Source organism: Balaenoptera musculus, chromosome 1 (assembly GCF_009873245.2).
Source record: "Balaenoptera musculus isolate JJ_BM4_2016_0621 chromosome 1, mBalMus1.pri.v3, whole genome shotgun sequence".
NCBI classification, from domain to species: Eukaryota; Metazoa; Chordata; class Mammalia; order Artiodactyla; family Balaenopteridae; genus Balaenoptera; species Balaenoptera musculus.
Window position 1 is genome coordinate 24,533,395 of NC_045785.1, and position 13,383 is coordinate 24,546,777.

General features: G+C 37.9%; 1 pseudogene; it reads left to right on the forward strand.

Annotated features, from left to right (window-relative positions):
* The first annotated feature begins 4,775 nt into the window (after positions 1 to 4,775).
* On the forward strand, positions 4,776 to 5,567 carry LOC118902215 (annotated as a pseudogene).
* The last annotated feature ends 7,816 nt before the right edge of the window (positions 5,568 to 13,383 follow it).

Genomic DNA, 13,383 nt, shown 5'->3' on the forward strand with positions numbered 1-13,383 from the left:
TATTCAGTGAACAAACAAAAATAATCACGCATACTAGGAGACAAGATAACATGAACAAAAAATAGCAGCAATGAAAGACAATTAAAAAGCAGGCAAAAGAACCTCATATTGAAGTCATCAAATTGTTTGTTGTGGGCTTCCCTGGTGGCGCAGTGGTTGAGAATCTGCCTGCTAATGCAGGGGACACGGGTTCGAGCCCTGGTCTGGGAAGATCCCACATGCCACGGAGCAGCTGGGCCCGTGAGCCACAACTGCTGAGCCTGCGCGTCTGGAGCCTGTGCCCCGCAACGGGAGGGGCCGCGATAGTGAAAGGCCCGCGCACCGCGATGAAGAGCGGTCCCCGCACCGCGATGAAGAGTGGCCCCCACTTGACTCAACTAGAGAAAGCCCTCGCATGAACCGAAGACCCAACACAACCAAAAATAAAATAAAAAAAAAAAAAAAAAAAAAAAAAAAAATTAGAATCCCTTTAAAAAAAAAAAAAAAAAAAAAAAATTGTTTGTTGTGTTCAAGAAGATAAATGGAAGATGGATAATTCTGACAGAAAACTGGAAAGTACAGACAAAAGCCAATTCTATGACAGAAAAATATAATAGAAATTAACAACCCAATGGATTGGGATTAACAGCAGATTAAATAAACACCACTGAAGAGAGAATTAGTAAACTTAGAGGTGGGAAGAAAATATCCAGAATGAAACATAAAGAGGCAAAAGGGTAGGAAAGAGAGAAAGGATAGAGTTATAGAGGAGAGAATGAGACTGTTTAACATACAGGGCACTGGAAAACTGAAAGGACAGGAAGGAAAGAGTGGGGCAGAAGAAATACTTGACATGAAAGGGCTAATTTACCAAAACTAATGAAAAAAATAAAGCCACAGAGTCAAGAAGCACTATGAATTGTAAATAAGAAAAACCTGAGGAAAATTAAAACTGGTATGTAGGTGAGGGTTGAGAGGATGGTGACTGTCTTTTCACCCATCCTCCAGAGACATGGGGTCAAATCAGGGAAGTGGGAAAGCCTCAATGAAAACAAAACTGAAGCAAATTCAATACATGCGAGAAACGGAGTAAGCAAAGTATAGTTTTGACAAAAAAAAAAAGGAAAGGAAGAAAGAAAGAGAGAAAAAGAAAAGCTAATACCAAAGAAAAAGAATTAGAAAGTTTATTAATAAAATCCCAGAAGTAAAATTCTAGACAATATGTCCATAAATGACCTCACAGAGGAATCCAATGGCATATGAAAAAGATGTAAAAGCACTGGCTTGTTAGGAGATGTCGGTATAGATAGATTTTAGAAACTGATAGGAATTAAATAAACATGAGTATGAGTTTTAAGGTTAAGGCAATTCCCAAAAAATAAAATAGCATTTATAACTTTCAAACTAGCAGAAGAAAATCTCATCATGCAAAGTACAAATATATATATATACATATATATATTCCTATTTACTACACAGGAAATAGGAAATACAAAATAATATAGCAGGAAAAAAGTCTTAAGAGTAATTCCAATAAATATTGAAAGATTTGGGAATTCCCTGGTGGTCCAGAGTTTAGGACTCTGCGCTTCCATTGCAGGGGGCCTGGGATTCCATCCCTTGTCAGGGAGCTAAGATCCCACAAGCCAAGCACCAAGTGGCCTAAAAAAAAAAAAAAAAAAAAAATCTGAACAGCACAAAAAGCTCAACTTACTGGCTATATGTAGAATTCTATTCTCAACCAACAGAAAATCATACTTTTTAAACATACATAGTACATGTTTAAAAATAGAACATGCATAATACTATAAAGGAAGCCACAACAAATTCCAAAAAATCAATATCATAATAGACCATGTTCTAAACATAAGATGCAAAAGTTAAAACTTTTTTATTGTTGAAAACTACAAATCCTATAAGTTGGACACTATAAGATTACATTTTTAAGTAACCACTGTGTTTTTTTAAAATGTAAAGGAAATTACTTAGAAACAAATAATAAGGAAAACACTATGTGTCAAAATTTGTGGGACAGAGCAAAAACAGTATTGGAAGGAAGTATATATTGACAATTTTATTTATTTATTTTTAAAATTTATTTATTTTATTTATTTTTGGCTGTGTTACGTCTTCGTTGCTGCACACGGGCTTTCTCTAGTTGCGGCGAGCGGGGGCTACTCTACGTTGTGGTGCGTGGGCTTCTCATTGCAGTGGTTTCTCCTGTTGTGAAGCATGGGCTCTAGGCACGCAGGTTTCAGTAGTTATGGCACTCGGGCTCAATAGCTGTGGCTCACAGGCTCTAGAGCTCAGGCTCAGTAGTTGTTGCGCACAGGCTTAGTTGCTCTGTGGCATGTGGGATCTTCCCCAACCAGGGCTCGAACCCATGTCCCCTGCATTGGCAGGCTGATTCTTAACCACTGTACCACCAGGAGAGTCCCTATAACTTTTTCTTATACCTTTAGATAATTTTGTATCTAAAGATCTTATACCTTATTAGATTTACTCCTGTGTCATAGTTCTGTTGCTATTTTAATGTTTTCTTTTTATAATTACATCATATGAAGTTACTGGTGTATAGAGGAGCAATTGGCAATTTTGTATACAGACCTTATAATCAACTACCTTGCAATATTCTTCTATTACTCTAGTAAATTGTCTAGAGATTATTGTGTTTTTTAATGAAAATAATCATGTCATATGAGTATAATGGCAATTTTATCTCTTCCTTTACAATAGTTATGCCATGAATCTCTTACTATTTTCTTATTGCACTGGCTAGGGCCTCCATCACATTGTTGAGTAGAAATAGCAATAGTTGGCATGCGTATCAGGTCTATAATTTTAAAGGGAATGCTTTTAAAGCTTCCACATTTATGATAACATTTATTGTATGTTTTTTATAGGTGCTTTCTTCGGATTACCATTCTATTTCTAATTTATGTTCAATTTTGTCAAATACTTTTCCTGCATTTATTGAAATGTTCATATGGGTTTCTTTTTCCTCCTTAATCTGTTATTATAGTAAATAACATCTATAGATATTCTAACATGTATATATATTATTCCTGTGATGACCCCAACCTGGTCATTGTATTTGTTTCTTTTATTCATTATCAGATATTATTCACTAATATTTTGTTTAACATCTTTGCACCTATATTCACAAGTAAAATGGATTTGTAATATCTTTTCCCTGTTTTAACTTTATCTGAATTTGGTATCAGGTTATACTGGCCTCATCGAGTTGGCAGGAGGTGGGTGTTCCCTCTTTTTCTGTGCTCTGGAAGAGGTTGTATAAGATGATCTGTGTATAAGAATAATCTGTGGCTTGAAAGTTGACAGAATTTGCCTGTAAAGCCATCAGGGCCTGGTGTTTTCTTTGTTGGAAGTTGTTTACTGCTCCAATGTTTAAAAACCTTTCATTATGAAATAATGATAGATTCACAGGAAGTTGCAAAAAACTGTACTGGAAGATCCTCTTTACCCTTCACACCCAGTTTTCCCTAATGGTAACATCTTGCATAACTATAGTACAATATCAAAACCAGAAGATTGCCCTTGGAGCAACCCACATGGCTTACTCAGATTTCACCAGTTTTACATGCACTCATTTCTGGGTGTATGGTTGTACACTTTTATACAATTTTATCCCATGTGTGGACTGGTGTAACCACCACCACAATCAAGGTACAAAACTATTTCATCACCACAAAGATCCTTCTACTCCCCCTTTACAGCTATAACCACTCCTCCCCCCACCCCTTTTCTAACTGCTGGCTACCACTAATCTGTTCTTCATCTCTGTAATTTTGTTATTTCAAGAATGTTATATTGGGACTTTCCTGGTGGTCCAGTGGTAAAGAATCCTCCTTACAATTCAGGGGACACAGTTTTGATCCCTGGTCAGGGAACTAAGATCCCCACGCCGCGGGGCAACTAAGCCCACCCACCGCAACTACTGAGCTTGCGCGCCTCAACTTAGCCTGCACGCCACAACTACAGAGCCCACACACCCTGGAGCCTGCACACCACAACTAGAGAAGAGAAAACCCACACGCCAGAACTAGAGAGAAGCCTGCGTGCCTCAACTAAGACCCCATGCAGCCAAAAATAAATAAATAGATTCAATGAAGAATTTAAAATATATATATATTATATTAGTGGAATCATACAGTATGTAACCATTCAAGGTTGGCTTTTTTCACTCAGCATAATTCCCTTCAGTTCTATCCATGCTGTGGCATGTATCAATGTTCTTTTTCATTGCTGAATTAACTAGTATTCAGTGGTATTGCTGAACCATTGAATTCAACCATTGAAGGACATTTTGCTTGTTTCCAGTTTTTGGCTATTACAAGCAAAACTGCTATAAACAATTGTGTGCAGATGTTTTGTTTTGTGAACATAATTTTCATTTCTCTGGGATAAATTCTCAAGAGTATAATTTTAATCATTATAAGATTACTTGCCATTTGGGTTTTTCTTGAGTCAATTTTAATTGTTATATTTGCCAGGAAATTATTCATTTCATATAAATTTTGAAATTTATTGGCATAAGTTTACAACAGTTTTCTCTTAATATCTTTTAAATCTAAGTTTTCTCTGTAGTTATAGCCCCTTTATTATTTATAATATTATTTATTTGTGCTTTTCTTTCTATTCTCATTAAATCTCACAAGAGATGTGTTTACTCTGTTAGCTTTTTAAAAAGAAAAACATTTTTTTCTTCCTCTTTTCCATCTGGAACCATGGAGGGTGCAGAAAAGGAGAAAAAGCTTCCTGCTGTGTCAAAAGCCCTTAAGAGTGAAGAAATTTTACAGAGCTGCTGATCAAGCATCTAAGAAAGAAGTTTGCCCAAAAAATTCTTTGAAATGCAAGGAGGAAGCTTACCTTACAAAAAAGCTAAGTACTGTCACAAGGAATATAGGCAGATGTACAGACTGAGATTTGAATGGCTAGGATGACAGGAAAAGCTGGCAACTTCTATCTACCTGAGAAACCCAAATTGGCATTTGTCATCAGTATCAGTGGTATGAGCTCAAAGGTCTGCAAGGAGTTGCAGGTTCTTTGCCTTCGCCGGATCTTCAATAGCACCTTCTTTGAGCTCAACAAGGCTTCAGTTAACACTGTGAGGATTGTGGAACCATGTATTGCCTGTGGGTACCAGAATCTGAAGTCAGTAAATGAATTGATCTACAAATGTGAGTTATGGCAAAATCAACAAGAAGTGAATTGCCCTGACGTATTAACACATTGATTGCTTGATGTCTTGGTATATTTGGAATCATCTGAATGGAGGATCTGATTCATGAGATTTATACTGTTGGAAAACACTTCAAAGAAGCAAACAACTTCCTCCAGCCCTTCAAATTATCTTCTCTGACAGGCAGAATGAAGAAAAAGACCACCCATTTTGGAAGGTGGAGTTGCTGGCAACAGAGAAGACCAGATGAACAGGCTTATTAGAAGGATGAACTAAGGTGTCTACCATGATTATTTTTATAATCCAGTCAGTTAATAAAAAGTGACTGATTTCAAATTGAAAAACAAACAATTTTTTTACTTTGGGTCTTTTTCATTGATTTCTACCATTCATTATTTTGGTTATTATATCCTTATGTCTATGTTTCTAGGTTTATTCTTTCAATTTTTTCTTTTACATTTAGTTCATTAATTTTATCTTTTATTATTTTCTGATACAAACATTTAAAGCCATACATTTCCCTTGAGACTCTATTTTCTCTGCATCCTACAAATGTTAAATGTAATATCTTTATAATAACTTAGTTCTATGTATTTTTCTATTTCCAATGTGATTTCTTCTTTGACTCATGATTTATTTGTTTCTTTTTAAATTTCTAAATATATTTGTTTTAACTTTTATTTAACTTTAATTTTTTAATTTAACTTAGTGTTGTGTTATTTTTTTAAAATGGTTTTTAATTGTGTATCACCCTTGCTGTAATTTTTCAAAAAGAAGTTTCAACTAAACCAAATTAATAAGAACAGGTAGCATATTATTTCTTTCTTTTTTTTTTTAATAAATTTATTTATTTATTTTTGGCTGTGTTGGGTCTTTGTTGCTGCACGTGGGCTTTCTCTAGTTGCAGCCAGTGGGGGCTACTCTTCCTCGCAGTGCACGGGCTTCTCACTGCAGTGGCTTATCTTGTTGCTGAGCACAGGCTCTAGGCGTGCGGGCTTCAGTAGTTGTGGCTCGCGGGCCCTAGAGCGCAGGCTCAGTAGTTGTGGCCCACGGGCTTAGTTGCTCCATGGCATGTGGGATCCTCCTGGACCAGGGCTCGAACACATGTCCCCTGCATTGGCGGGCGGATTCTTAACCACTGCGCCACAAGGGAAGTCCCAGCATATTATTTCTTTTTTTTTTTCCAGCATATTATTTCTTGATAACTTTTACCTCATTGCATCAAATTTGTGTCCTCTTGAAATGTTTATTCTCTTATTTTTGAAGTTATGTACTAAAGTTCTAAATATTGACTGATTTATACTGTAAGATGTACAGTTTATAAAATGATACTTAATATCCACCCAATATCCAGGATCTAAGATACTGTGTAAATTAAAATAAATGACCACAAAATATATTTATTGGGGAAATAATATTAATAAAACATCCCACTTGTGTTAACTCTGCTTTTTGTTTTGTTTTGTTTTGAATTTTATTTTATTTATTTATTTTTTTATACAGCAGGTTCTTAGTTATCTATTTTATACATATTAGTGTATATATGCCATTCCCAATCTCCCAATTCATCACATCACCACCACCCACCCCCGTGTTATGTTCTTATGATACTTATTTAAATCTGCTGAGACTTGCTTTATGGCTAGCTAACAGCTCTATTGAGATAAAATTCACGTACCATACTTGTCAGATGAATAAAAAACCAAAAGTTTGATAATACACTGTGTTGATTAAACTGTGAAAAAATCAGCACTCTCATATATCACTGATGGAGCTATAACTTGTCACAACCTCTAATGGAATATAACTGGACAACATCTATAAGAATAACAGATTCATAACATATTCTTGGAATTAGCAATTCCAATCTAACATTTTATTCTACAGAAATATTTGCACATTTGTAAAATGGTATAGGTACAGTTACTCACTGAAGCATTTTTTTGTGATAGCAAAAAATTAGAAGCAATCAAATAAAATATTATGTAGCTACCAAAAAAAATTCACAGAACATACAATTCACCCATTTAAAGTGTACAATTCAATGCTTTTAAGTGTATTCACTGATGTCTGCAACCATCATCACAGTCAATTTTAGAGCATTTTCATTACCTCAGAAGGAACCTTTGGGACTTCTCTGGTGGCGCAGTGGTTGAGAGTCTGCCTGCCAATGCAGGGGACGCGGGTTCGAGCCCTGGTCTGGGAGGATCCCGCATGCCGCGAAGCAACTAAGCCCGTGAACCACAGCTGCTGAGCCTGCGTGCCACAACTACTGAAGTCCGCGCGCCTACAGCCTGTGCTCTGCAACAGGAGAAGCCACTGCAATGAGAAGCCCGCGCACAGCAACGAAGAATGGCCCCTGCTCGCCGCAACTGGATAAAGCCCATGTGTAGCAACGGAGACCCAGCGCGGCCAAAAATAAATAAATAAATAAATAATAAATTAATTTTAAAAAAAAGGAACCTTGTACCATTAGCTGTCATCCTCCTGACCCCCCATTCCTTATCCCCAGTCCTAAGCAACCACTAATCTACTTTCTTCTCTATAGATTTCCATAGTCAGGACTTTTATATGATTGGAATCATATCATACATGGTCTTTTGTGACTGGCTTCTTTCATTTAGCAAAATATTTTTAAGGTTCATCCAAAATGTAGTATGTATCAGTACTTTATTCCTTTTATGGCAAAATAAAGTCCTTCCATTGTATGGATAGACCATATTTTGTTTACCCATTTGTCTATTAATGGGTATTTGGATTGTTTCCACCTTTTGGCTGTTTCTGTGTGGACATACGTTTTCATTTCTCTTGGGTGTATACCTAGGAGTGAAATTGGTTGGTTACATGGGAACTCTGTTTATGTTCCTTGTTTGAGGAACTGGCAGACTGTTTTCCAAAGTGTCTGAACCATTTTACATTCCCACCAGCAGTGTCTGAGAGTTCATATTTCTCCACATTCTCACCAACACTTGTGACATAGTTTTTGTAAAAGTTCAAAGAACTTGAGAAAAATATATAAATTCTCTAATAGTTGAATGCATTATTCTACATATGTCTGTTAGGAAGAGTTGGTTAATCATATTGTTCAAATCTTCTTGAACTCTGCTGATTTTTTTATTTTTTATTTTTGTCTTCTTGACCTATCATTAATTGGGAAAGATGTATTGAAATCCTCCCATATGATGGTGAATTTAGCAATTTCTCCATATAGTCTATTAATGCTGACTTTGTGTAGGTTTATGCCATCTTCTTAGGGGCACACATGTTTAAAATTTTTATATGTTATTTGTGAACTGAATTATACAGTGATCCTCTTTATCCCCAATGATGCTTTTTGTCTTAAAGTTTATTTTTCTTCTGACATAAATATATCTTTACAAGATTACTTTTGGTTAAAATTTACCTGAAAGGTCTTTTTTTTCTCTTCCATGGTCTCATGAATTTTGCTTTTTTAATCCAATCTGACAAACCCTGACTTTTACCTGGTGAGTTTTGTCCCTTTTTGCTTACTGCAATTATTAATGTATTTAGACATTTCTACCTTCTCTTTTATTTAATTTGACCTCCAAATTAAACCTCTTTGAATTTAAACCTGATATTTATATTGTTCCTCTAAGATGAGAACTTTAGCATGCTTTCATGTTCCTTTATGTCTCTTCACCCATCATGATGATATTGTCCAAAATTTTAATAGTTGGCCATTATGAAAATATTTTTTCCTTTTTGGGGGAGAGGAAGGTATTCAGTTTTTGTTTTTGTTTTGTTGTTTTAAGACTACAGCAAGGACTTCCCTGGTGGCTCAGTGGTTAAAAATCCGCCTGCCAATGCAAGGGACACAGGTTCGAGCCCTGGTCCAGGAAGATCCCACATGCCATGGAGCAACTGAGCCCATGTGCCACAACTACTGAGCCTGTGCTCTAGAGCCCGCAAGCCACAACTACTGAGCCTGCGTGCTGCAACTACTGAAGCCCACGCGCCTAGAGCCCGTGCTCCGCAACGAGAGAAGCCACCGCGATGAGAAGCCTTCACACCGCAAGGAAGAGTAGCCCCCGCTGGCCACAACTGGAGAAGGCCCACGCTCAGCAATGAAGACCCAACGCAACCAAAAAAAAAAAAAAAAGACTGCAGCAAACCTGCAAACCTTTTTATAGACCTTGGTTAACCTTACTTCTTACAGTATCTCCTGGATTTGTTTCTCGAATTCTCTCCAAGAACTTTTTTTTTTAATATTTATTTATTTGGTTGTGAGGGCTCCTTAGTTGCAGCTCGCTGGCTCCTTAGTTGTGGCATGCAAACTTTTACTTGCAGCATATGGGATCTAGTTCCCAGACCAGGGATCAAACCCTTGTCCCCTGCACTGGCAGGCGGATTCTTTTTTTTTTTTTTTTTAATTAATTAATTTATTTATTTTTGGCTGCGTTGGGTCTTCATTGCTGCGCGCAGGCTTTCTCTAGTTGCAGTGAGCGGGGGCTACTCTTCACTGCAGTACTCGGGCGTCTTATTGCGATGGCTTCTCTTGTTGCAAAGCACAGGCTCTAGGTGCAAGGGCTTCAGGAGTTGTGGATCGTGAGCTCTAGAGCGCAGGCTCAGTAGTTGTGGCGCACTGGCTTAGTTGCTCCACGGCATGTGGGATCTTCCCAGACCAGGGCTCGAACCCGTGTTCTCTGCATTGGCAGGCGGATTCTTAACCACTGCACCACCAGTGACGTCCTGTTTTCAACTATCTTGATTTGATCACTGTGATCCTAACCCCACAGGTCTGGGCCATGACCCCAGATTTCTGCAACGAGTGGCCAGGGGAAAACTGAACCAAAGTGATGGTGGAGGGGAAACAAAAGCAGAATTTAAACTGCTTTTTACTAATTTATCCTTTCGTAGCCCTACCGGCTACCCTCTGTCTCAGGCTATACACACATGCTTGTATGTATGCACACCAATTAAAAATAGTCTTTCCACAACCTACTGAATGGGAGAAATTATATGCAAATTATATGACCAATAAGGGGGTAATATCCAAAATATATAAACAGCTCATACAACTCAGCATCAAAAAAACAAACAACCCAATTTAAAATGGGCAGAAGACCTGAATAGACATTCTTCCAAAGAGGACATATACATGCCACGTGAAAACATGCTCAACATTGTTAATTATCAGAAAAATTCAGGGACTTCCCTGGCAGTCCAGTGACTAATACTCTGTGCTCCCAATGCAGGGGGCCTGGATTCGATCCCTGGTCAGGGAATTAGATCCCTCATGTTGCAACTAAAGATTCCACATGCAGCAACTAAGATCATTGGCACAGCCAAATAAATAAATAAATGAATATTTTTTAAAAAAGAAAAATGCAAATCAAAACCACAATGAGACATCACCTCACACCTGTTAGAATGTCATCAAAAAGAACACAAATACCAAATGCTGGCAAGAATGTGGAGAAAAGGGAACCCTCCTACGCTGCTGGCGGGAATGTAAATTGGTGCAGCCACTGTGGAGAACAGTATGGAGGCTTCTCAAAGAACTAAAAATAGAACTACCCTGGGCTTCCCTGGTGGCGCAGTGGTTGAGAATCTGCCTGCCAATGCAGGGGACACGGGTTCGAGCCCTGGTCTGGGAAGATTCCACATGCCGCGGAGCAACTAGGCCCGTGAGCCACAATTACTGAGCCTGCGCGTCTGGAGCCTGTGCTCCGCAACAAGAGAGGCCGCGACAGTGAGAGGCCTGCGCACCGCGATGAAGAGTGGTCCCCACTTGCCACAACTAGAGAAACCCCTCGCACAGAAACGAAGACCCAACACAGCCATAAATAAATAAAAAATAAATAAATAAAAATTAAAAAAAAAAAAAAAAAAAAAATAGAACTACCATATGACCCAGCAACTCCACTCTTGGGTATATATCTGAAAACAACGAAAACACTAATTTGAAAAGATACATGCACCCCAATGTTCGTAGCAGCATTATTTACAATTGCCAAGGTATAGAAGCAACCTAACTGTCCATCAACAGATCAATGGATTAAAAAAAGATGTGGTTTATATATACAATGGAATACTACTCAGCCATTAAAAAAATGAAATTTTGCCATTTGCAACAACATGGATGGACTTAGAGGGTATTATGGTAAGTGACATAAGTCAGACAGAGAAAGACAAATACTGTATTATATCACTTATATGTGGAATCTAAAAATTACAACAAACTAGTGCGTATAACAATAAAGAAACATGCTCATAGATATAGAGAACACACTAGTGGTTACGAGTGGCAGAGGGAAGTGGGAAGGGCAAGATAGGGGTAGGATTAAGAGGTACAAAGGATTATGTATGAATAAACCACAAGGATATATTTTACAACACAGGGACTATAGCCAATATTTTATAATAGCCATCAATGGAATATAAACTTTAAACATTGTGAGTCACTATATTGTACACCTGTAACTTACATAATATTGTACATCAACTATACTTCAGTAAAAGAAAAAAAAGTCTTTCCAGGGGTTTCTCCCTTTTCTTTTGGTTCCTTATCTTCTGTATCTGTTTCAGCTAGAGTCTCTTCAGGGGTTGACTTGGGGGAAGAAGCAGCAGCTCATGCCATTTTGCCATTTTAGTAAGAAGTGGAAGCACACGTTTAACCTTGATTCCAAACTTGGATTAAGGTAAGTTCCTCAAAATTAAACATAGCATGCCATATGGCCTTCAATTCCACTCCAAGGTATATACTCAGAAGAATTGAAAGCATGTTCGCACAAAAAATCATACTCAAATGTTCACAGCAATACTATTAATAGCCACAAAGTGGTAATAGGTGTTCATTTGATGAATGAATAAACAAAATGTCGTTTAGGTTTATCCATACAATGGAATATGATTCAACCATAAAAATGAATGAAGTTCTGATACAATGTGGATGACCTTGAAAACATTATGCTAAATAAGAGAAGCCACAGAAAGCCATATATTGTATGATTCCATTTATATGAAACATTGACTAGGCAAATCCATAGAGACAGAAACTAGACACATAGTTGCCAGGGGCTGGAGAAAGGGAGAATGGGAGTAACTCTTCATGGGTTCAAGGTTTCTCTTTGGGGGTGATAGAAATCCGGAATTAAATAGTATAGTGATGGTTGCAAAACCTTGTGACTACTAAAACCCACCGAAATGCATACTTTAAAAGGGTGAATTTCACGGTATGTGAATCATGTCTCAAAAGTACAAACTATTTTCACTTATAAATGGAAACACAAATATGTAAATAAAATATTAGTTAAGCAAATTAAAAATTAGACACTATAGTGTAGCAATTAAGAATGTGGACTCTGGAGCCAGGCTGCCTGCTACACCCCTTGTTCCACCCCTTCCTGAGTGAACTTCAGCAAATCATTTAACTTCCTTGTGCTTCAGTTTCCCCATCTGACAAATGGGTATAATATGCCTACCTCAAAGGGTTGTCATGAGGATTAAATGCAAAAAAAATTAAGTAGCTAGAACTGTGCTTGTCACATAGTGTTCAATAAAGGTTGCCTATAATTATAATAAAAAATAATACATCTTGGGAATTCACTGGTGGTCCGGTGGTTAGGACTCCGTGCTTTCACTGCCGAAGGCCCAGGTTCAATCCCTGGTCAGGCAACTAAGATCCCGTAAGCCGTGCAACACAGCCAAAAAAAATAAAACAGGGGCTTCCCTGGTGGCGCAGTGGTTGAGACTCTGCCTGCCAATGCAGGGCACACAGGTTCGAGCCCTGGTCTGGGAAGATCCCACATGCCGCGGAGCAACTAGGCCCGTGAACCACAGCTACTGAGCCTGCGCGTCTGGAGCACGTGCTCCGCAACAAGAGAGGCTGCGACAGTGAGAGGCCCGCGCATCGCGATGAGGAGTGGCCCCCGCTTGCCGCAACTGGAGAAAGCCCTCTCACAGAAACAAAGATCCAACACAGCCAAAAATAAATAAATAAATTTATTTTAAAAATAAATAAATAAATAAATAAATAAAACAAAACATCTTGGTCAAGTAGGATTAACCCCACAGAAAAAAGCATGGGTCAATATTTTTTAAATCTATTGATGTAATTTTTTTAAAATTTATTTATTTATTTTTGGCTGTGTTGCGTCTTCATTGTTGCGCGAGGGCTTTTCTCTAGTTGCCGTGAGCGGGGGGCTACTCTTCGTTGTGGTGCTAGGGTTTCTCATTGC